This window comes from Numenius arquata, chromosome 7 (assembly GCF_964106895.1).
Source record: "Numenius arquata chromosome 7, bNumArq3.hap1.1, whole genome shotgun sequence".
Classification (NCBI taxonomy): domain Eukaryota; kingdom Metazoa; phylum Chordata; class Aves; order Charadriiformes; family Scolopacidae; genus Numenius; species Numenius arquata.
Window position 1 is genome coordinate 27,380,363 of NC_133582.1, and position 24,461 is coordinate 27,404,823.

The window sequence follows — 24,461 nt, forward strand, 5'->3', positions numbered from 1 at the left end:
ACTTCCTTAAATAGTTTATTGGGGGTGTGTATCTATACATATATGCAGAAGCAAAAGGAATTGGAAGGAGAAGAGGTAGAAAGAACAACTTGGAAACTTAAGGCATGACTTCCTGGCGTTTGCTTTTCTTTTTATGATAGCATGTTTTCTTTTATTTATTTTTTTTTTGGCACAGTATTTATTTCAGAGCTCTTGGTCAGATGCAGCATTTGGTTTTAGTGATAGTGTGTTACTATTTTTCAGATAGGGAAATGGAGGGACAGGAAGATAAAGACCTGTGCAGGGTCCTGCAGTCAATCAGTGGCTCGGCTGAGATTAGGGACCTGGTTTTCCTTCTGACTCTTGGTACTTTCTAGATCGACTTCACCCCATCCTCTCAAGCTTGTCTTGTCAGAGGGTTTTGAAAATGAGCAACGAAGGCACAGATTTAAAGAATGCAACCAGACCTCTATATAATTTCTGGTTTTTGCTCAAGTATGGAGTGACAATGCAGTTGACAAATTGTGTGTGTTTATTGAAAACAATATGGATGTACTTCAGAGCCTGCTTTAAAGCTCAGTGAGGTAGTGGGAATCTTCCCATGGAGTTCTCTGGGATTTGGACCAGACCTCTGAGTCATATTATTTCAAAGGGAGAATGTATGATGTAAACACAAATCATTTCACATTCATGTGTCACAGGAACCTTAGTGTGCTCTGAACTTGAATATCTATTGTTCAAACATCTCAGTGTTTTCCTTTGTTTCTATGGGTATTGTTTATACTTTGGAGACTGTATGTGTGGATGAAGCATCATCAGTGAAATGTATGCCTTTTAGGAACTGAATCCTATCAGAAGTCCACAACTTGTGTGAATTTGGCCCCATAAATATCTCCTTGGTACATTAAAGGGACTGTAAAAATATGAAAACAAATATAATAAACACAGATTAATCATACTTGACATACAAATATTAGAATCCATTCTCACACCCTGTATAGAGGATTTTGTTATCACGTATTTCTTTTAGGAGCACTAAATCCAATGGTTATGAAAATAGTTTCCAAATTCCTCATTACAAATAAATCCACATCCACAGGCAGAATAATTCTCTGCTTTGTGACAGGAGAGGGTTTAGCCCTTAATGTTAAAGTCCAATTGCCTTTTTATGACACTCTATCAAATGGGGCCAATTCTTATTTGCCATGTTGATATATGTGAGAAAACTAGGCTGATCAATGCCAGGTAATAAGTAGTAGAGAAATAAGGTTTTCCATCTTTAAGCATGTTGCAAACACACACTACTCACTGTCTACCTTAGTGACCTTTGTTCTTTGATTAGTGCTATAGACGTAGATTATGACATATTTAAATACACAACTGTATTTTAATAGGCTTTAAATAACATGTGGTATTAGTTCTGCAATTTTTATTATATGAATTAATCTAGAAAAATATCTGAACTGAGCTTTAAGTATGTGAAGTCAATGAAGCTGCACACATACTTATATTTGAGAGCACACGTGTTTTGGTAAATTAGAAACATAATTTGAGACAAGTAGGCAGATCTTGAGTTTGAAGCAACTTTCCTCTGACTACTGTTGCAAAACATCTATTTATTTTTTCCCCTCTTTCTTGAGGTGCTTTTGCACTTACCACACTACTGGAATTGGTTTCGGCTTCAGCAAGCTCTTGAGCAAAATGGAGAGCCAGCGTGGTAGGCTCTCTGCCTCCTAGCACTCAGTAGATGAAGTCAGAAGGAGCCAGGCCAGTGGCGAAGGTGCCTGTGATGTAGACTTCTTGCTATTATTATGCAAATCCTATACTTCCCCATGGATGCGGAGTGAAAACTTTATCAAATAGCAGCTGCTACATGGGAAAAAAACACCCAAGAAAACAGAGCTGTTTATAAGAACTTATTTTGATCCTTGGTAGAAACCATTTCCAAACTTTCCCAGTCAAGGTCTGTGTTTTTCAGCTGATTTGTTTTCTAGTTTCTAGGTATTTCAAATAGTCCAAAAATATTACGGCAAACTAATTCTTTCTGACCTCTGGGGAAGGAGTAGGGATGATTAATTCTACAGTGTCCTTCGGTAGTGAGTCAGCAAGTTTCTTACTCATTCGACTTTTTCATATGTGCCTTCTTATTTGTTTTTATTTAGCCAATGGGAATTTCCTCTTTTCTCCCTTCTCACACCTAGTGCAAAACCTCACAGTTGGTTAAATTGCTTGACTAGTCCTAAGAAAATCCATTTCTCCAGCTGAATTGCCTAATCTGAAGGAATATCAAAACATGTACAAAATCCAAGAAAGTGCTCAAATGTTGAGAATCTATAGCTCTCACTTTTTAGTTTATTATCACTTGAAATGTTAACTGTTTTGTTGTATCCAAGGCAAATGATAAATCCTGGTTTGCAGACAGGTTTGCAGGTATCTAGTTATTTCCTACAATAATAGTTTTGTTGTGGGCATGATCATTTTCTAGGCTTCAGTTCTTGATACCTCCCTGTGTATTATTTTCTTAAAGGTAATAAATAGTCTTTCATAATGCTACTTATGAAGGCGGTTGCTGCTTTGAAATAATTCAGGAGGTGGAGAGTACTTGCTTTAGCAAACATTAATATAAATAGTGTAATGTCTCTTGATCTTCACAGGGACTTCTTCCATACAACTAAATTTTCTGAAAGAAGTGCTGAAATATAGAGGTAGCTGCAGTTACTGTCACACATCCGATTCTGTGACAGTGATAAACCATTGCTGATGTCTCTAACAATGTTAAAAGTGAAAATATTTCTTGTGTTTTCACAATAAGTGTGCAAAGAAAAGTATGCATTGGATATGCTCACTAGAATTCCTTTGTAAACATGGGTTGATGGTCTTTATTTCCCAGTGAGTGCACTGGCTGTAAACCAAAATGGCAAATAAGACTAAATTGGGATAGAGATTTTCTCCATTTTATTGGTAATGTAAATTCATACTTTACCAAGGAGATGTTTGAATACACATCTGATAGGAAAGATTATTTATGTGACTGACAGCCTCATTGAGCCATGTAACAGCTTTATGTGAACTGTTATTTACCCTTTTCAGTACCTATTTTAACAAAGGGTAGTCAGAATTATTTTATTTCTTTTTTACTCAATTTACTTGAGGTAAGGTTTCTGTTAGTAAATGGCTTTTTTATTTTTCCCCTGCCCATTGGGACCTATCCCAAAGTGCAAATTATTATTAATAGATGACAACAAGGTACACAAAGCCTAATTCTGGGAGAAATTCTATCCCATTTGAAACCGTTTCAGGTTCAGTCCTTGCCGTTGACCAAGGATTTTTTTGTATATCCTTAATGATCCTGTAGATAGTTTAATGTTTGTGGCTTGAACTTTTCGTCTGAATTGAGATGCATTCTGTATTCACTCCTGAATGTTTCTCTGCATGCTTTTGAGGTGAAAATGAAAAGTACTCTCTGTTTTGAGCTTGGTTGTTTCTTTCTAAATAGAGTATTACTACTGAGATCATTAATGACTTGCTTCTATGCTCATCATACCAGTGGATTGCTGGTATGTATTGGTGTGCTGGTATATATGTCACTGAAAAGTGAGATCCTTTCTACTAGTTGTTCTGTTACAGTCGCATTTAGAAGCCAGAGCAGGGGATTTCTACAGGGATACAGAAGTGGTATAGTTCATTGACACCTTTTTATATAGAATGAGGAAAGGGACAAAGGGAGAAATGTTAAAATGCTGAAGTTTCAGGGGAGGGATATTTCCCTAGTGATAGTCACAATAAATATGTTTGTTTAAGAGCAAAAAAAAGAAACCAAGAGGATACGCATGCCTGGTGCCAAAGAACAGCCAGTGTGCCTAACACACTGGAGAAATTGTTCCAGAGCAATTCATCCATGGGAAAATATGACCCTTATAATATTACCAAGGTCAGTGAAACCTATGGTGATTTGCTGAGTAAGGGGTTCACTGGGCAAATGAAAGATGACTGTAGCGGGATATTTTCCTGGGACCCACTTTATTTAAGACTTCACAATTAAAAAAATACAGGAATGAGGATATAATTGGTAGCTTTTCTTTGTCCTTTCTTGCATAATCCTGCTGATTAGTTATAGAAAAGATAAATCTATTGTTGCAGTAGGAATTCTTGTTATACATACTGAATAAAAGCAACACTGGGGGAAATACCTCTTCTGTTGTTAAGTTTCTTTCATTATAATTAAAACTATTGTAAATTTGCCTTGAAGAAATTTAGCTGAAGCAAAATCTAGAATTAGGACCAGTCATGGAATCTTTGCAGGCAATAAAAGGAAAATATTCATTTCATAAAAGAAAAAAGATCTTTTTGTGGAAAACTCATGATGGGAAGCTAGTTGGCTGATTAGAAAAGTTGCATAAATGGCCTTTTGCATGTGATATAGAGGATGTAATTGAATAGGAAAAATAGCAAAGCTTGCACAATCTGTTGTAGTGTAGTGAAGTATGGGTTGTAAGGAGTTTTGGCCTCATTTTCTGAGAATTGGTGCAAATTTGCTTTGTGGTTCATTGCTGTGACCAGCAGTCAGTTCAGATCTAACAGAATATTAGAGAAGGAAATGGGCCAATTTGTCAGCTTCTGGCCTCATCTCTCACATAGGCGAAATTCTGATTATGTGGAATTCCCTGGTGAAAGCAAAGAATCCAAATCAAAAGGAAACAAACAAACAAAACCCTTAGCGTCTGCAAAGACCAGGGTTTCACTCAAGGGAACTGTGTGAAAAGTGTGCTATTAGCTATTGTGAAAGTTGCGACAGGGAAGGCTATAGTGAATAATTAAAGCCCTACAACTTTAATCTACTTTAATAATTTTTAGCTGCCTGTAATTCAGTGTAAGACCAGAAATGTAAGGGTTTGGCCCTATTTACTTTGTACTGGAACTTCAGTCAAGAGATAAAATGTGGTCATCCACTGAGACGCAGCATCGGTTGTCAGTGTTCAGGTTGGGTTTGTGTCAATGCTTGCGCAGCTTTCCCCAGCTGTGGCAGTGCAGAAGTCTGCAGTGACCTGAGGCTGCTTTTCAGATGCATGTGATGAACCTCCCACCTCGCTCTGTAGTGTAACTGAAGATATGTTGGCATTATAATGGGCTTACAGACTTTTTTTGAGGAGTTATGGTGGTATGAGGGTGGCTGAGTCTGGCCCAGCATGCACAGGAGGGGAATTCAGGAGACTCTTACCTTTCCCAATGAACCGTGGCAGTGGCAGGTCTGTGTAGCTTAAGCAGCACCAGACTCTCCAAGGATTTCTGTTTAAATCAACAGATTACCCATGTGTTAGCACGATCAGTGTGGGAAAGAGGGCTGGAATCTGGCTTGTAATAACTAGCGCTGCTGTGAATGATATCCACGCAGTCAGTGGGAGAGTTCATGTGGGGAAATAAAGCTTTTTCCAGGATTTGGCCCATAATTAGATTAATGAACATTTTAGTATGTGCTTTGCAACAGAGTATTAAGCACACATCTGTATATTCAAATCCCAAGGATACTTGAGTATTTGCTTCTCTTCTGACCAGCACTGGTGTAAATATAGAAAAACAGAGTTTTTTGAGTTTGAATTAAAACTGAACAAAAAACCTGACCTATACTCTTACCCTTTTATTTTGTTGATACAAGAAAACTCCCTCTCAAAAAAAAAAAAGTTTTTCAGTGGTGACAGTGCAATCAGTAAGTATTTTTCTTTGGGGGCTGGTTCAGTTACTGCCCATCAAGTCTCTGTTATCACTGAGGTCCCCTGTTAAATTCTTTTTAGATACTTCCACTTTTACAGAAGTTGCCTTGCTCTACTTTATCAGGAAAAGGTCTTGGCTTGAAACCAAGAAGGCCATTTGGATTTAAAATTTGACAGGTTTCAAAATCTCAGTTCAAAATACATAAACCCCTAAGTAAAAGATTACATTGTATTTTGAATAGCAATTTTCCTCTAGCTGAGGTAGGGAAGCGTGAGCAGCGCGCTACGCTGCAGGGATTATGCAGCTTCAGGGACGGAAATCATAAAATGTTCTGTAAGAACTATGATGTGGCATTAAAATAAAAAGGGTTGGAATGTATTTGTGCCACACTGGACTAAGAAATGTGAAATGCTGGTAACATGAGAAAGTTGCAAAGTTCCCTTGCCATTAAGAAGCTTTTTTTGAGACATCGGTATCAGCCCACTGATAAGGTATCACAAAATAACTGCCGTCTCCACCCTTTACATCAGCAGCTCTGGTTTAGGCTTGAGAGAATGTAGCAAGTGGAGGTTCAAGTGATCTTAAAGGGAAAGGTGAGCTATAGGCAACTGTGATATTTGATAAGAGGTGGGAAAAAATAGTGTGAAGATGTTGTTCTGGCCTTTAGATGCCAGGGTTCACAGAACTGAAATTTGTAAAGGCTGACACTAGGAAATGAGTGTTTACGCCTCTCTAGGGTTAGAAAACTGGACGGATAAGATGGCTTCCTTTTGATGTGAAAAAGACTGAAAAAGGGGTTACTATTTTAGACAATGAACAGCTGTTCGTTACAGACCAAAAAAGGTGGGGAAGAGAACACAAAGTCATAGGATATGTGGTAGTTTCCCTCCAGGTTTTCTTTATGAATCATATAAAATTTTCTTCTAATTTCTTAAGCAAACAAGTAGGATGACAGAATATCACATCAGCCCCAGCAGCTTAACTGACACATTCATTTAGAGAGTTTCTTTTTCATCATTCTGTATGTAAATAGATTGACATTGTTTTAATGCTAAGTGTTTCCTTTGCTAATCTGGGGGAGATTGATGCATGAAGTGCAGAGTTTACTAGCCAAGTACTCGTAAGGGAAAGAACCATGGTCCATGAATAATAAATTTTAGGCAAGACTAAAGAAATAAGATGCTGTTCTATCACGGGCCAAAAGATTTCTCCACTCTGAACAACAGCTGTAAACGTAAAGTGTGGCTTCACTCACAGATTTAGGAGATTTAAATTACACGATTTATGCCTGGGAATTTTGGAGCCTTGCTATTTGTATCTACCTTCCCCTCCCCCTCAGCAAAATCCTACCTTTTATCTTAGGAATTTTAAAATTATGACTTCCTAATAATGCATAGGATTCAAATGACAAAATCTTGACCTTGCTGAGCAGTTGTCTAGAAAATAAATATGAAGACTATCTTAACTAAATAGTCTGCAAATACCTAGCCCTGTGTTAATTTTTTAGTGCCTTACATGGTACATTGTTGAAAGTCTCCTGTTTTAGCTCATGCCTGGGACAGCCAGCATTCTGCATCTCTGTGGGTTACAAGCTGAGTGTCCAAGGCAACAGTAACAATAATTGGTCAGGCTTTTATAGAAACTAGACACGAAACATTTTGGTAGTCTTTCCGATAAGGTCCCCGTCAGAGCTCCTGAGTGCTGCACTCTTAGTTTGGTCCTTGGTTTGGATCTTGAGAGACAGTCAAGCTCTTCAGATGATCTGACTCTGGCTACAAGACCTGAGCGTATGAACACCTCCATGTACTGTTTGATTGAGCCCAGGAAGATGGTTTCTCACATGCATGAATCAGTGCTTTTTGGAAAGCTCTCGGGCTCCTGTGGCCTCAGAGGGGTCTGGGCAATGACTGCTAGTGCAGTGCCCAGCATAGGGGCTAGATGATTCCCAAGGCAGGAGAGACCTGGAGAGCAGGAAGTGTGGGAGAGGAGCAGCTGGTCAGCCACCCAGAGAGACTGCAAGGAAGGGAAGGGATGGGAAAGGGAGACATCCTTTCCATTTTCCTCTTCGTAGTTCTTTCTGCAGAGGAATCTGTTAATGAGCGTCATTCTGTGTGTATTGTGTAAGGAAAACTGCTTATTGATAGACATGGTGTTTGCCAGAATAAGTCTTAGATCACAAAAACCATTTAGGAATATTTTAATTTTATATATGTACACATATATGTGCCATGATTCTGCTTTCCTCACCTCAGTGTACCTTGGTACTAACTCATTGAAGTCTGAATGGAGCCAGACTGAGAAATTCCATCGTATTGGCATTTCCTAATCTACAGAGTTCATGTGCGTATTCTGTGTTCCTTTCCTTTTTCTATTTATATTGGGAATTTTTGAATAATCAAATTTAATATCCAATTAAATTGCATTTTGTGGCCCTTTTAAAGTTTCTCTTAGGGTGCCCACTAGAAAAGGTATCATTGCCTTTTCTCAACTACTGAAATTAGAAATTTTAAATCCTTTCTGTAACAGTTTATTGGGGTCTCTGTGGCTTTGGTTAATTGTCACAGTCTCGTTTACCTTAGGCAGAGGAATTTTAATGTATAGAGCAAGATGGCTTATTCATTCAAAAATATTTTATGGGAAGTTGCTCTGAGCTGAAGGAAGTCATGTAAAATGCACTCTTGGGGGCCCAGCTTTCTAATGGTCTCGTGTCAGAAACAAAGGAGGACCATCGATGAACTAAGAGAAGAAAACTCTGGGTCTCAAACCAGGATTTCCCCTTGTCTTTGGGGTTACTCGTGTATGAAAAACTACTAATTTTTTAGCATTGTCTTCAAGAGCAATGCTGAGCTGCAACAGATCATCCTGATGTGATGCACAGCACGGGAATGAATTGCCCTGTCAAATTCAAAGGCAGGATTCAACCCCAGTCAGCCAGAGGGCAACAAAAGTTTCCTTGAAATCACAGAATTACAGATCGGAGGTGGTGAATTTGCAGCGCATATGGGAAAGGCCCCAGGAGGTGGTCTGGTGTGTAATAATACCTGGCTGATAGGGCCTTGGCAGTTAAAACACATAGGCTGCAGCCTGCCAGTTCAGGTTTTCAAGTAAGCCGCTGGTGATGGGAAGTTGTTTTATCTGGCTTCTGCAAGGGGTGGGAAGGAAGGAAGAAAATAATTTACTTTTTGGGTTTCTGCTTAAATTAAGGCTATTGGGTGGCTTTAACTGAGAGTGGGGAAATCCCCACTGTAGGTACGCATGGTCCCACTTGACCCATTTTTCCTAATGCACTTAAAATGAAGTTGTGTTGGTTTTTAACACATCCCATCAGAATAAAGGAAAACCAAGTTTTCTTGTGACAGTTCAATAACTTAAGTGCACTCTCCTACAGCAAATGGCTTTTCAAGTAGAGTGCAGGTGTGCCTTACAGACTGTTTTGCCTGGAGATGTATTTTCTCTTATTTCTAAAGGAGTAATTATTCCTGACTACTCATTTGTTTTCACACATCTTTTTCTCACGTTTTTGCTTTGTAACTATCTAGATATTTATACAGCCTTCATTGCTGTCCTCTGTGAACACCTCTGAGCTAGCATTCAGTTTTATCCCAGAGACTTCCTATGAAGTAGTGAAAAGTTACAGGGGAGATATGATTTGCTTAAGGTCGTATGGGAAATCTCTACACAACTTTGGAAGCGAATGCTGTTCTTTGATCCCAGCCTAGTGCCTGATGCAGTGAAGTATCTCTCTGTTCCACAGTGTGTGTCATTTCTTCTTGATATTTTCCTTCTTGGTAGCTGATGTCATCTGCTCTTTTCCCTTCAATTATGCTTTTAGCATAGGAAATAATTGCAGGGAGCAAGAGAAAAAAAGCCTCTGAGAATTCCCATGGATTCTCTTCTACTTGAGGCAAGTAGAGATCTCTCTGGCATTACTGGAATTTTCTTGCCTGCTGCTATTGAGAAGTCCTGAGGATTGCGTTCAAAGCAGTAGAAAGGCTGCATTTTAGTAATGGGAATTTTAACAGTACAGTCTGACTCAAAAGTCAGAGACACTATCTCATTTGGGGCCCAATTCTGCTGTCATTACGATTCAGAGGAGTAAGATCAAGCCTTTAGCTGGTGATTCAATGACAACAGCCCTTACACAAAACCTTTGAAGGGACTCTTTGTGTTCGACAGGCCCTGGCAAATTAAGTCTCAATTGTAAGTACAGAAGGAAGAGTTGGTAAGGTTGCCAGGGTCTGTGATAAACCCAAGGAGAGAACATAGTAAGCTGCATGAAAACTAATGATATGCAGTAAAAAGGAAAAAAAAAAAAGCTATAAAAGTGTTGAAGGTAATGTTTCAGATACCAAGTGGGTACATCGTGTCCTTGATGAGGCGCCTTGAGGGCCTGATCCTAATGGCTCCAGCGATTTGAACTGAATCCGTTGCTGGCACATGTGATCTGTCCATGGGAGCACCCAACACAGCATTTTTCATGTTCCTATAGGTAAAAGCACTGCTGAATGGTAAACAGCACAGCTTTCTGGTAGGGTGAGCTGATCAGGAAAACAGAAAAAACTGAGGTGGGTTATTCACCTTACTCAGGTTTGAAGCTAGAACCAATCACTGACTTCACCTGGAGGGGAAAACTAAAGGTGGTGGCTCTTTTCTCTTTTTTTTTTTTATTTCTTTTCTTTTCTTTGGGTTTGTATATAGGTGGCTTTACAAGTCTCTCCCCTATGATGTAAATCAGAGCTTCAGACTGTTACAATCAAAAAATTGAAATCCTTTCGTACGCCTTCAGCAAAGAATGTCTTATTTACAAATTGGCTGCTTTATGCTGGAAGGCCACATTTGAGGTATTAAACCCCAGTGTTCACTGTCATCTTGTTCTCATATTTTGCTTTCTTATCCTCATGCAAACATTATTGGTAAATTTCTGTAGCAAGCATAGGAAACATGCCTATTAAAAATACATACATCTTAAAAAAAAACAACAACCAAACAACAAAACATTGAGTCAATTGAAAATATGCAAATGGCTCTGTGTAATTACTTTGTTTGCAGACAGTTAGAATTTGGTAGTAATGTTCATTAAATCAGTTCAGGAATTTGGGCCCTATATAATATCCAGATACGTCAGAGCAAGGACTTGTACTGAAATCTGTCGCGCTGCACAGAGACACAGCAGGCAGGACTCCATCCTGGTTTGGAAATTGTGATCTTGTATGCTAAGTTGTTATGTAAATTTTGCTTCAGTTGTTAATCAAATAAGATACTCACCAGCTGCTGCTCTTCATGGTATAATCAGCAGCTTTTAAAGGGAATTCCATAAAAGAGGCCAAAACTGTAATTATCTCATAAAAGCAGAATTTTTCTCTCATGAGAACAGATATTTTCCGTTGAAAATGAATACGTTTGCAAACTTAATGATTGCAATTCACATGAAGAAATGAATTTACAGTTACATACTCAGCTGTACCTGTCACAGCTCTTTTATTCTGTTTCCAGGTCTCTAATGAGTCTGGAGATACATTTTATGTGAAAAAAGTTTCTCAGCGTAGATGAAAAATTTTAAATTGGCTCCCAGAGTTGGGCAGCAAACATCTAGTTAAACTTCCACTGGACTTTACTCTGGTTTTCTTAGAAATAAGCAATTTACAATTGTAATTGAGTGTTCTAGGTAAAATTATGAAACAGAGGAGTGTTGGGGATTATTTTGGAAGCAGCAAGGTTTTTCTCTGTTTCTCTTGAGATCCGTGAGTGTATGTGAGTGCATATTTATTTATATGTATAATATTTTGCCTACATGTGAAACCCGTGTTGGCTCTACTATTCATTATACACCCATGTATGGCAGTTTAATACCTCTGATTTCATCTTGTGCAGAGGGATAGTTAGAGACTGAGAACCTAGATCAAGGTGCATTTTGCTGTCACTTCCTTCTGTGAGTGTAGTGTAACACCTATATGTTACTTGATAAGGATAAAATTCATATATTGTTGCACAGGTTAGGTTTTTATGCAACTGCTATGTAAAGCGTAAATCAGATGAGAGAGAGGGGAAAAAAAACCACAATTGAGGTTATGTCTTGGTTGTAAGAGGTTTTCTTCAAGCTCGGTCTAACTATGCAAAATCTTAGGCTCAGCAGTACTTTTCAAATAATTCTCTGGATTAGTTTAACCCATACTATGTCTGACAGAATAGAAGTGCTGTTTGATCTGGTTGGGTTCTGTGCTTGAGTTAAGCAGTGTTACAGCATAAGAGTAACTTATCTGTTAGCCTGTAGAAAAAAATGTAGACGTTTGTCACTTCCGTTTTCAAGTTCATCCTTTGCCAGTCTGGTTGGTGGTTGTTTTTTGTTTGGGTTTTTTTTGGTGTGTTTTTTTTTTCCTTCTAAAGTCTTATTTTCCAGTTTGGGTTCTGGCAGCTCTTTGTACCATTTGCCCCCTGTGCCATTCCCAGGTGCAAGGCTTTCCCCATTTCTACATGGGTGGAATACACGTCTGTGCCAGGTTTGCTTCTTCTACATTGTATTTTTTTTGTATTTATGCTGAGGGCAGACCATAACTGAGGGGTCGTTTGCATTTCAACCTCCTGAAAAGAGGCATAAATAAGTTTGTGTGTTCTAAAGCCTTATATTTCATGATTGAAATAAGTGAATATTCCTGGAAGATAATCAGACATTATGAGCAATGATATTTTGGTCCATGGTTAGGACTCTTGCATGTTCTGATAATGAGTATGATTTATTTTTAGCTTACGAAAAAATGAATTTTCTGCTTTTGAAAAATTAAAATCTGAAAAAGAAACAAAGCAAACACACCTCACACCCATAAAAACCCCAAATCTCAAAAAACTCTATATGGTAATTTTTGTTTTCTTGTACTGTTTGCTTTGCAAATTTGCTTTCAAAACTTTTGCAGAGTGCTAATTATCACAGAGGCTAAAAAATAAAAACAATAAATATTTTCCATTTAGGCCACTTAAAAACATTCCTTTCTTAATAACTTCTGGGTTTTACTAATGAGATTAAGTGGTATTTGTCAGATGTATTTTGATGTATGTGGTGGATGTAAAGTACCTTAGACAGCAGTGTGTGCTATTTATCTTGGGGGGAAAATAAAAAATATCTAATATCTAGCAATGTAGCAATAATGATAGATTATAAAAGCACCTTGAAGAAAAACAAGTCATGTACTACATACATTTTTTTAAGGAAATTATGCCTTATTTTATAAATTGCATGAAACTTTCTTGTAGTTGCTGACAGTTTGAGACATTTAAACTGGATTTCTTGCCTTTATCCCATAAGGCTTCTACCTTGTAGAGTCAGGTTTTCAGTTTTTTTGAAAAATCATGGAAGAGATGTCATCAGAGGATGACGGAAATATAGTTTGTTACTGAAAGGATATGGTTTATTCTGTGAATGGATGACTACGATAAATGTGTTATGGAACTTGCATAAGGCAAAGAGTGTTTTCAGACAGTTTTTTCAACATTATTTTGCTGAAAAGTTAGTCTGTCTTAAAATCGTTTGCAATAGTGATAGCTTAATCCAATTTTCCCGGGAGTTCTTTTGATATATGTTTCTTTTTACCAGTACTATCAATGAGCATTTCCTACTAAATTGCTGACGGAATGTTTCTTTAAAAAATGGTAAGAGCAATTAAAGCATGAGGAATTTTTCTCTTCATTCTTGGAAACCCTTATTGGTAACGTCAAAGAAGTTTATTTTTCCTGAACCTAATGATTAACAATAAACCTATAGAAACAGTAAGGCCTACCTAAGGGGTCGACAATTAGTGAACTGCGCATAGGTTTAGACAGATGGAAGCAGTTAGAGCTGAACCGTGGGGCAAGAGGAACCGAACTAAATGACTACGCTTCCAAAGAGACTGCTAGATATAAAATGCTCCGCCTATAAAATACGTAATAAAATATTTACAGAATTCCACAAGATAATTCAAAACTTAATATAAAAAAAAGGGGGGGGGACACGACACACTCAAACCTGCCTCTTGCCAAACTTGCTGCTGATACCAAGGAAGGGAGCTCCATTTTCCTTTCCATTTTCAGAAGGGAATGTGCTCTGAGTCACAGGGCGCTCCATGGCAAAGCTCCTCCTTGGAAGAGACACAAAGAGCTTTTTGGACCCAAGTGAGAGCCGTTGCCAAGGAAAAAGGCTCCACAAAGACTGGAAGTCCCTTACCTGGCTCCATTGTGTAGCATAATGGTGAAGAAACCTTCATGCATTAACTTGCTATCAAAAAAAATGAAGTCTGAAAAAAGAAGAATGTCTTAAAGTCTGTGGAAATGTAACCGGTGAGCTAACACTGAGTAATCCTACTGCCTATGCCAAACTAAGCATTTCCAATCTGATAGATTAAATTCTACAAGATAAATGCAAAACACTAATGTGTAGTGGCCTAAAAATACCAGGAGCTGATTTGAACCGAACACCCATCATTTGTTTGTTCTTACCTGAGAAGGGATGTTTTTCAAAGGCAAGTGTTCTAGAAACATTATTCCCTTCACCTACAATGAAGTTTGTGTTCATAAGTTACTTATGTTCCCTCTTGCACATATGCAAACTGCTTTTTGATTGTGTTTGTAGGATACATAGTACATGTTGTGCAGGTCATTGCTGAAGGTATATTTTGAGGTGTAGCATCTACAGACCATATTTTGATGTGAGCTAGAGTGTTTAGGGGAAAAAGCGTGCATGATCAGGAGAGCTAGTGAAAGGCAGTTACTGTGGCTGTCTCGTAATCGAGGAGATTAAGGAGAGTAACAAAGGTGAGCGTGAAGGGGTGGCCAACAGGAATGGTCCCTTGCAGGCTATGACATAATCTGATACACTTTTAAGTCTCTATGTGACAAATAGTGTTTTCAAAGCAGGATAAGCTCTAGGGTGGTGACAACTTGAATATGACTCCAAAGCAATGCTGATGTTAGTGTTTCTCCCCCGTGTCACCAAATGTTGTGATGAGATTTAAACTAATTTCATTAAATTTTACAAGAATTTAAAATGGAAACTTAAGGGCAAAGTGAAATCATAAGCAGAACTATCTCCTTAAATCTGGGAGCTTGCTTTGATTTTTCAAATGTTTTAGGGTCTAAAACCACAATATACTGAAACCCAGACCCACAGGGTATTTGAATACCTACTTCTACTTCAGATCAACAAGAGTGAACTTAGTAACTCTGAGAATCTTATTCTAAATGTGTCCTGTCAAGAGATGCATGGAAAAGCTACTGGTTATGTTCAACTCAAAGTCTTTTTATCAAAAGAAGCAACAGGAAGGAGCGATAACAAAAAAATAATTCCATAAGATCCTACAGTGTCCATTTCTGTTTCCAAGTATTGTTTTGTAGAAGCTGTGCTCAGAAAATGCCTGCTGTCTCTCTAGGCAGAGGAATAACAGTGCCAGCTCTATTAATGGTCTTGTTTTCAGTTTCTTGTGGACTGGTGCACCCTGTGCACCGAATGCCTGACTCTGCAGTGAGTTGAGGAGCAGAGTGGTACAGGCCAGTCAACTTTAAGGCCCAATCCCAGAGTCAATGGGAGTGTTGTCTGTTTAAGAACTGCAGAATCTGGCCTCTCTCCAAGTTTTTACAGGTCAAATAACATAAGGGAATATTTTAGTCTGAACCACTTCCTGAATTCCCAATGAAGAATGTAGAGTCAAAATATAATGAATGGTGACTGCATTCTACGCAAAACAATAGCTGCTATTTACCAAACACTGTGTAGTGTGTAAATTAAATGTGAGATTTCCCCCTGGTCCTTTGACTTCTTAGAAACTTTTCCTTCTTAATGTTTGGAATTTGGACTGACTACAGAATTTCCTAGAAATGCATATGGATACAGTACTGCAGGATTTTAGAGATGTTAGACTTCCTTGCAAACCAGGGGTTTTTTTGTGTAATTTGAATACCACAAATACAGAGCATGCACTGACATTAGCCAATCTCTTTTACTCAAAATTAGTCTTTTCAGCTTAAAACAAACTCTCCCTTGGAGTTTGATGTTTGGTTTTTGTTTTGTTTTTTTAAGCACCCTCACAATTGCTACTTCATTAGTGGCTTTTTTCCCCCCACTGAAGAAAAAAAAAATGGCAGGAAGGACAGCTCTTCCATTTACACGGACATCCATTACTTCTCCATAGCATCCAAACCCCTGTTTACCAGCTTTAGGTACAACACTATAAAACATGATACTGTTTTATGAAATTAATGAGGGGATGCCTCTACAGAAAGATTTGCATGACCTCCTTCACTTCATACTGGCTTCATCGAGATAGTATCAATGCTGTAGTCATCTTGTTCTGATTAATTAGAAACCCACTCAACAGTGTTGGCTGGAAATATTCTCCAAGAACTGACCAGTAGACTACCATAACTATTGTCATCTGCACAGCCCTTCCTCGCTTTCCTGTTGGATGAGGTGACAGGTGAAAGCTCTGTTTCGCCTCTTGTATCTGCTCTGCATCAAAACTGGAGTTGCTGGAGCAAACTGGGATCTAGCTTAAGCTATGCTTGTTGGCCTTGCAGGCTGTATCTGCCATGGAAAATGGACAATAAACCTGTAGAGTTAACACAGAGCTGTGTGAATCACTGCATACTGGTATAAATTTAAGAATTAGTGGAGATGGCTACGTAAGCCTTTTACAGAGTGACCAGGCAGAGCTTAAGGCCAGGTTTGCACAAGTCATGAAAAAAGGCTAATTAAGTAATTACTGAATGTGTGTTTCTAAGTATGTGTAAAATGTTACACAAAAGCACTTAAGTCCCAGTTTAGCAGTTGCTTAATTTCAAGCAGTGAATGACTATTGAATTAATGGGATACTCATGCACTTAAATGTGAGCATGTGTTTAAGTACTACCTTGCTGAATCAGAAACAGTCATTAATTTTAGCTGCTGAACTATTTTTGTGGTTTGGGACTGCAAAGAGGAATACCCAAAAAGATCAGATATCGGTATCTCACGGGAACAAATGAATACATAGGAATATCAATGTCATCTTGGACTTAACATGGGGAAAAATTTGAGCTGTAGAACCAACATCTTAGCTCACAGCAAAGGGATTTGGAACAAAAAACATATAGAAGACATGCTTTCCCTGTAATGGTATAAAGCTGACACTGTCCATAACCTTTCTGCAACAAGTTCAATTAAATTGGTGTGAACTAACATGTGATTCTAAGGTGAGCCAGTTAATATTAATTTTTCCTCCTGCTGTGTTTTCTCAGTAGTGATGCATGCATTTTACTAAGCCTTTGGGATTTATCATCAAGTCAGGAGATGCAATTATTGCTAGAGAAGGCTGGAACCTGTCTCCGCTAATTCTGTTCAATTCTGGTATTTGCCTGCTGGCAGTCTAGTGGGTTGTGGGTTATAATCTGGTATTCTTGCCCTGTAGCCATTACTCACATGAGCAATCCCACTGCTTTCAATGAAATTGCTTATAGTAAGAAGCACTCTGCACCATGTGGAAGCATCTCATGACTTACTGCAGTTGTCAGTATTATTTACTGCAACAAAGGGTAGAAGAGGCTGTAGCAAGGAGTTGGGTCCTCATGAGAAATTTTTTTTCTTTTTTTTTTTTCTTTGTCTTTCCACACTTCACATTTGGAGACGCTGAAGTCTCCAGCACTGCTGCTGTATGGAGATGGCTACCCATGGCTGGTTCCAGGATGTTTCATTTGTTCCACACCCAAGACACTCTGGGAGGTCCAGGGACCGGTCTAGAAGGAGCATAATCAATGCCAATATTGGATATGGATACGTAGACTAAGGAAGGCATCAGTGAAAGAGCTACTGCAGGTTTAGATGAAAGCTAATTTTTTTCATCCTGACTCTAAAAGACATCTTCCCTGCACAGCTCTTTAAGGGGTGCTACTTGGGTGATGCAGCTGAACTACCCATGGTCAGTAAAGGCATCAGTTCTGGCTGAGCAGATAAAAAGCCAGTGTGTGCATGTGTCCATGAAAAGCCATTCTTTGGAGTTTAGCCCAATATTTGCATATGTTTGAGTGTGCAATTTCATGTATAAAACTAGTTTATAAATACATGCTGCTACTTACGGACTGGAGCACGAGTTTCTTTAGTAGCTTGACTTTGAACTGTAATTTGATTGTTGCAAGGTGTGTTTCCAGTTGCATTAGACGTCTTCAAAAGACCACTGCGTTATTGCTGAGCTGCTCAGAAAATATTTTGATTTCTGTATTGGAAGGTAAAATAACAAATTAAAAGAAAAATTTTAATTGGAAAGCCAAAACCCAGGACTGTCTTCTCAGTTTGCACCAACTACATGCATTTTCAGGTGAGAAGTGCCAAAATTCATAAAAGTTTGGAGGAAAACCACTTTAAGCAAAAAGAGAAACCTGACAATAGCACTTTCAAACAAACAATAATATTTCTGGGATGAAATTGGACTCTTTCTGCAATATATAGGAAAAGAAAGAAAGAAGAAATAAAAATCAGTTTGAAACCCCAATTTTCTGACAAAAGAAAATTTAGAAGGAGTTTCTAAGCAGCCTAGTAACAATTGCGAATACTGCTAATCCCCAGACACTTGCAAATCCAGTTTGGGCTGGATAGCATGTGGAGTAATTAAAGAACAGTTATATGGTGTCTGGGCATCCCAGCTTTATAGAACTGCCAAAATACATTGGCAGGGAGACAAATCCCTCTCTCTCCCTTTTGATCCTTCATCCCATTTTCCTCAGTGATGAAGAGAGGTAGAATCTGAACATCTCTCTCAATCACCTCTGTTTCAGACCATTTCAACTAGGTCAGGCTTTTATTAACACCCGCCATGATATGAGAGGTGTGGTTTACCAACAAAATGATATCCAAGAAGGTCCTCTGCTTCTTTCTGACAACTTTGCCTAAAATACATCCGAAATAGCAATGGTGATAAATTCAACTGTTGGCTTAAAAATCCTAGCTTTTTGGTGTCAAATCAAGTGCCTTCTGGAAGTTTGTATCTCCTTTACAGAACGTAAAGGAATTTATGGACTTCAAATGGGATTCTCAAGGTTGATTTGTTTCTCGGTACTTTTGGTGGAATTGGTTTGTACGTGGGTCTCATTTTTAATATTTTGGGGTTAGACTGCAACTTTCCTCTCAAGCCTTGTGTGTGGGAGTTCAGCAGACACAGTACCAAGACAGTCGTGTAAGATGCCCTTTACAAGCACACACATGGACCAAAACTGTTGTTTCACTGACGATCTGCGTAAGCCATAGTGATGTGATGACAGAGCCCTTTAAATAGGTCTTGCTATAGGTCCGGGTATCCAGAGGCCTGGTAGGAAACTTTGAGTTCCTATTTAGATGCATGCACATCGAGCAGGCACAGATGCAGGATGATTTGTCTGACATGGTAGGCATGGTAGATGATTTGTCTAACATAGCTGAGTTATAAGGAACATATGAATATAAATGGAAACGTTATTCCTCTTTCATATGATTCTTTTTTTATATATAGTCAGCTAAATATGTAATAAAATACCCAACTTTGAAAGTTTTCTTTTTTTTTTTCATTTCCTCATCATATTAGACTTCATCTGCTTATGTAGCTAGTTCTTTTGGAAGGAGTCGCCCCCCACTAAATTTTATAGGCCATTTGATGCAGATTTGCTACCTCAGAGACATATAACAACATGAAAAAAGTTGGTATCTTTTAACTGTTTTCTTACTTTGAGATAAGTTTCAGTTTCTTCATGTGCAGCAGATTACAAACAGAGCATTATTTCTTTTTATTCTGAGTGGTGGCAGATATATATTGGCATGGTCTCCATGCCAATTTTCTGTCTGCTGAGCTCAGCTAACTTTTCTGAAGTGTCTATCAAACAAGTTATCCAACGAACTGAATATTCAATATATGCAACATTACTTAACATCTTTGATGCCTAGTCAGCACAAGTCGTTCTAAACTGTTTCTATATTACCTTCTAAGCTCCTAGTTTCTTGTGAGCAATGGTTTCGATTAATCTGCAGTTATCCATTAACATGTCATGTGTCTCCAATTAAATATAAGCTTGGTTTTCTTTTCTAAGGACTGTAGTTCATTGTCCCATCGATACACTTGGTATAATGTGGGTTACAGTATGAGAGCAGAGGTTGAAATAGCCCAGATTGTCAGAATTTGCTCTTGAATTCTGTGTCGTGAGATCAGGATTTTCCTTGAGTGTTTTCCTCAGCCTTCTTACGTGTACCCAAAATCAGTCCTGGTGCTAGCCAGTGGTATAGTTGGGGACAGGAGGGACTGTAACCCAGGTCTTGGCTGTCCCTTTGGTCTCCACTCCGTGGCATTGGTGCAAGCTAAAGCATTTAGAGGCTGGTGGTGCTCCATTGTCTTTCCATAGTCCCACCATTACAGCTGTAAAGGAGTCTTCCCTCAATCACTGGGGAGAAAAAAGAACTTGGACTGTACCGTAAGAGTAACGGGGCATACTGCCTCATGTTTCTAGATGGGTACAAAGCAGTACTTTTAAAAAATGTAGTAATCAGCTGGATATGTTTGTGCATATGGCTGCAAGCCTCCAGGTGCTGTTAGTCTGGATTATTTTGCAGCAAAGATGCCTTCAGTTACTTCAGCTTTCCTATTTGAGCCTTCTTCAAATACTTTTAATTTGCTCTTGACTTGGAATGAAAAAATTAGGTTTTTCACATGTCTACTGAATTTACAGCTGAAATGCCTGCAGGCCTCATGTGGCTTATTGGTAGAACGTTTCAAGTGTATTGCTGTGGCCTTAGATAGGTTTACTGAGGATTTCCATTAATGGTTTTCAGACATTTTTTTGGGATGCATTAGAGAGAGACTCATCCTTTTCCACAAAAGTGCAGAGATATTTAATTATTAGAATAATAATAGCACTGTATTTCCTCCTTCCATGGAACACCATTCAATAAAGGAAACGGCTCTCTTAGTCTGCTGGCATCAACATTTATTCTTTCCGCTCTCTTTTGCTCTAGAACAACGGTGTTTTTGCAAAAGTCTGTTAGTCTGCTGAAGCTTAGCCTAAAACCTGGTACTGACCAGTGGTATCTATTTGGACAGGTGAGTTTCTAGAGATACAGACATCACTATTTGAAAACTTATATTAATGGTCAGTTCCATTATACACTAAAAGGTTTAGAAAAGAAAAAAAGTCTTGATTCAAATCATAGCTGGAGGTTGTCCTGGTTTTTGGGCTTATTTGTAGCAGTTGCAGGCATCATAATCTGTATGCTCTAGAGCTCTGTGATCAGTAGTTTGTACCTTGATTGCTGTGCCTCTAGGTCCTTGTGGGAATGGCTCAATCAACCTTGTCCAGCAGTTATCTGGATTGCCCTCAAAATTACCACTGTCACCAAACTCATCTATTTATCTTCCTTCCTGTAATCCTTACAACTCAGTGTTACATCTCAGTTGTCATTCTCCAGTGCTATCAAGATCTTTGAGTTTTACACAGCGCATTGCTATCTAGAATTTGAAATACGGTTAGTTTATATTCTAGTCATCTCAAAAATTAAAACCAGGTTATGATGTGGGAAGTTTTTTCTAGCAGACCCACAAAGGCATTTTTGGCAGTGAGCTGTATGGAGTGTAAGATGGCAGTAATGTTGACTATATGGGTACTTGTGCTTAACAAAAATAGGGTACAGACTGAAATGCCTCTTGACAGTCCCTTACAAGAGAGCTGTTCAACCATTCATTAAATCTCATCCTGCTCCTCAGAGCAGGGATAATTCTTGTCTTACACAAGTGGAAATTGAAGATGATTAAGCTTCCCAAGGCCATTTTGGGAACAGGTATTACACTGAATGCTCTTTGTTAAGGGTACGGAGTTCAGCCAGACAGCTAGACACTTGGAAGTTTGCCCTCAATTATGCCACTTTCCTGTTATCTGCTTTGTTGCAGTCAGTGACAGGCTTTAGATTCATTGAGTCTCATACAAACGGTGGCCAGCACAGACACAGCTCAGGTCCTTGGTGCTTTGAGAGGTATAGTCTGTCTAAAATAAAGTTCAGATTTAATCATAAAACAAATTACATCCACTCCTAGAACAGTATCAGGACTGAGAGACAGAGAATTATGATTTGAGTTACTGTCTGCTTCCGAGGATCTTCCTTCAGTAAAGAGAAAACAAACCCATGTGAACATATGTTTTTTAAGACACAAGTTTCTGAACACAATCTTCAGGGTAGCCATATATGTTTTATGTGTCTTCACATGAGAAGTGTTGTTACGGAAAGTCCAAATGTATAGCCCATACATATAATGTCCGTTTGGGTAGGCATAGCTAAGAATGTCAACTTCATGTACTCCACTGCACAGCAGTGGATTCTTGTTTGAGAATGATCTTTTAGTCTGACTGTAGGTCTTCAGTTAGTGAGAGCTGGCCTCGAGGTGGAAGTGTCGAACTGGCTCTGGGCTCAGTATTTTGACTGGTCCAAAACATGTGGCTTTCTGTGCCTTACGTAGTGCATTTGATAAATGAAGAACCATGCTTTATAATCACACTGGAATTTGAAATCTGGTTAACTGGAAGCCCTACAGTATTTTCAGGTTCTTGGACGACAGCCACTGCAGTTACATAAATGCAAAATATTATTGGAATAGGTAGTAGGTGTCCTTCCTTCCTTAGGAATTGCCCCACTTAAAACCTCAGTTCCTGTCCCTTCCCAAAAGTTCTTTTAAATCTTTTTTTTTTAAGCTATGACTCAGTTCCCCTGCCATCTCCTCTTCTAGGTTGAATCCAAGGTTGTCCATTTCTTTCCCCTACATGGTCTGAAGCAGTGGATATGATGTATTCTTGTTTACAGAATGCTAAAGCGGAGTATATCTGAGATGTTTACAGGTACTTCCTGCCCCAAAGGAAGACTCTAGGATTTCCATCCTCCTCAGCAGCAGTGCTTTGGCCTTACTGGAGCCAAGGAACTCAAGCTGTGTGATCTCTCCCTTCCTGTTTCTTTTGCTTGACGCAACGTGGTGGAGTTGTTTGATGTCTAGAGTGAAGGATACAGAAACTCCAGCTTGCTAAATTCACCACTTATTTCCTTTATTATGTTCCCTATTAGGAAGCTGTGAGAATTAACCTTTTTTTTTTTTTCTTTGCAAGTTAACTGAGATCCAAGATATAATTGAAATACTTAGCAGCTTTTTCACTTTCATATCAAGAAAGCTGGATTATCCCTCTGAAGGCTGTCTTTTTTCACTTTATACTTTTATGCCAGTTTGGGATAGCTAAATGTTTTCAAACACTTTTGCATATCTTCATCCAGGGGGCCTTTCCTTGAACCCTTTCACAGGTGAGCACTAGGTGGAAGCGGCACCTGAAAAATACTTAAATATTCTGGAATTTCACTTCATATATTTATTTTCTGCTTAATTTACTTGCAGAAGAAGAGTTCTGTCTACATAATTCCTAGGAGGTTTTTTGAGCCCTTCTCAGACTCTGAATTATTCTGTCTCTGTCTAGCATTACTGTGTAGCGCTCTGGGACGCTACTCATCCCTGTGGCAGTTCCCCATACTAGTGAATACTGGATTTGACTGATCCTGCCCCACCTGTCAAATTCTGCATCTCGGCCAAAGAGCCCATGGATGCAAGTAGCAGGATGCAGTTTTCTAAATACTGAGACTCTGTCAAAACTTTCCAAGCTAATGGCAAGTATTTTCATTGTCACTGCTGTTATCATTTGCCATCTGTGGCCATAGTCAACTTTGTGACAACTCAACATCATTCCTTTCTTAAATGGAAGGTTAATACTTCAGGCTAAGAATAAGCAACAGGGTAGATGTATGAAATTGAAGAATCAGTGCATGAGTTGTCTTATGCATTTTCAATCTTATGCTGCAACAACAAATGGATCAGTCTGTGAAGTCCACACCTATTTTCTTGCTGATGTTTGATGTTCTTGTATGTGTAACAAAAAGACCAACTCAAAGCTCCATAATTATCTCCATGTTCCTTCCCTTGGAGCGAGAGTGCTCCTTGCCTTCAGGGCTGATATCTCTCAGGGAAGTCTCTTTATATCTAGGTTATACAAAATGGATCACTGCATCAGCAAAACCTTAGCTCCTATCTTTGTATCAAAATCTACATTAGCTTTAGGAATGGGATACTTAGACTAGCATTGCCAATATAAATATTGCATATTCATAAATTGTGACTGTATGTGGTGTAGAAACAGTGTATATAACACAACTTTGTGGAAGAAGGGTTGGCTTGTTGCACCCCTCCAACGTGGCATTTGCGTGACACATCAGCTGCTTTAATTGTAAGAATAATATAATAGCTGACTTGTTTGTTTGACTGACTGCCTCAGCAGTATCTTACCTTCTGGTTAAATTTGGGTCAAGCCTTTAGATAATGTTTCTATTATACTTAAACAGACTAAGTTGGGTCCTGAAATGTTTTGTGCTGCGCTTTTTCTGATTATTTTTTCTTATCTCACATGTAAAATAGATTGATTTGACATTTCCAGAAAGTCTTTCTAAAGCCAGACAGAAAAATAATAGAGAATATTTGATCCTATTTCTTGGACGGAGATCTATTGCATGAGCTTGAATACTTATATGGGTGTGATTTTGGTCCAGATTCTTTTGGCACTAATACTGATATAATTTGGATTGTTCTACTTAGAATATTCTACATGATGCATCCTTCCCTTCAAATATGAGTGCTTCATGCCTTTTTTGTTTTCATAGATCTGACCTTCTTTCCAGGCTAGTTCCTTTTCCCTCTTGATACTAAAGACGACATTTGGAGCATATTTTGCGTGCTACTAGAAAA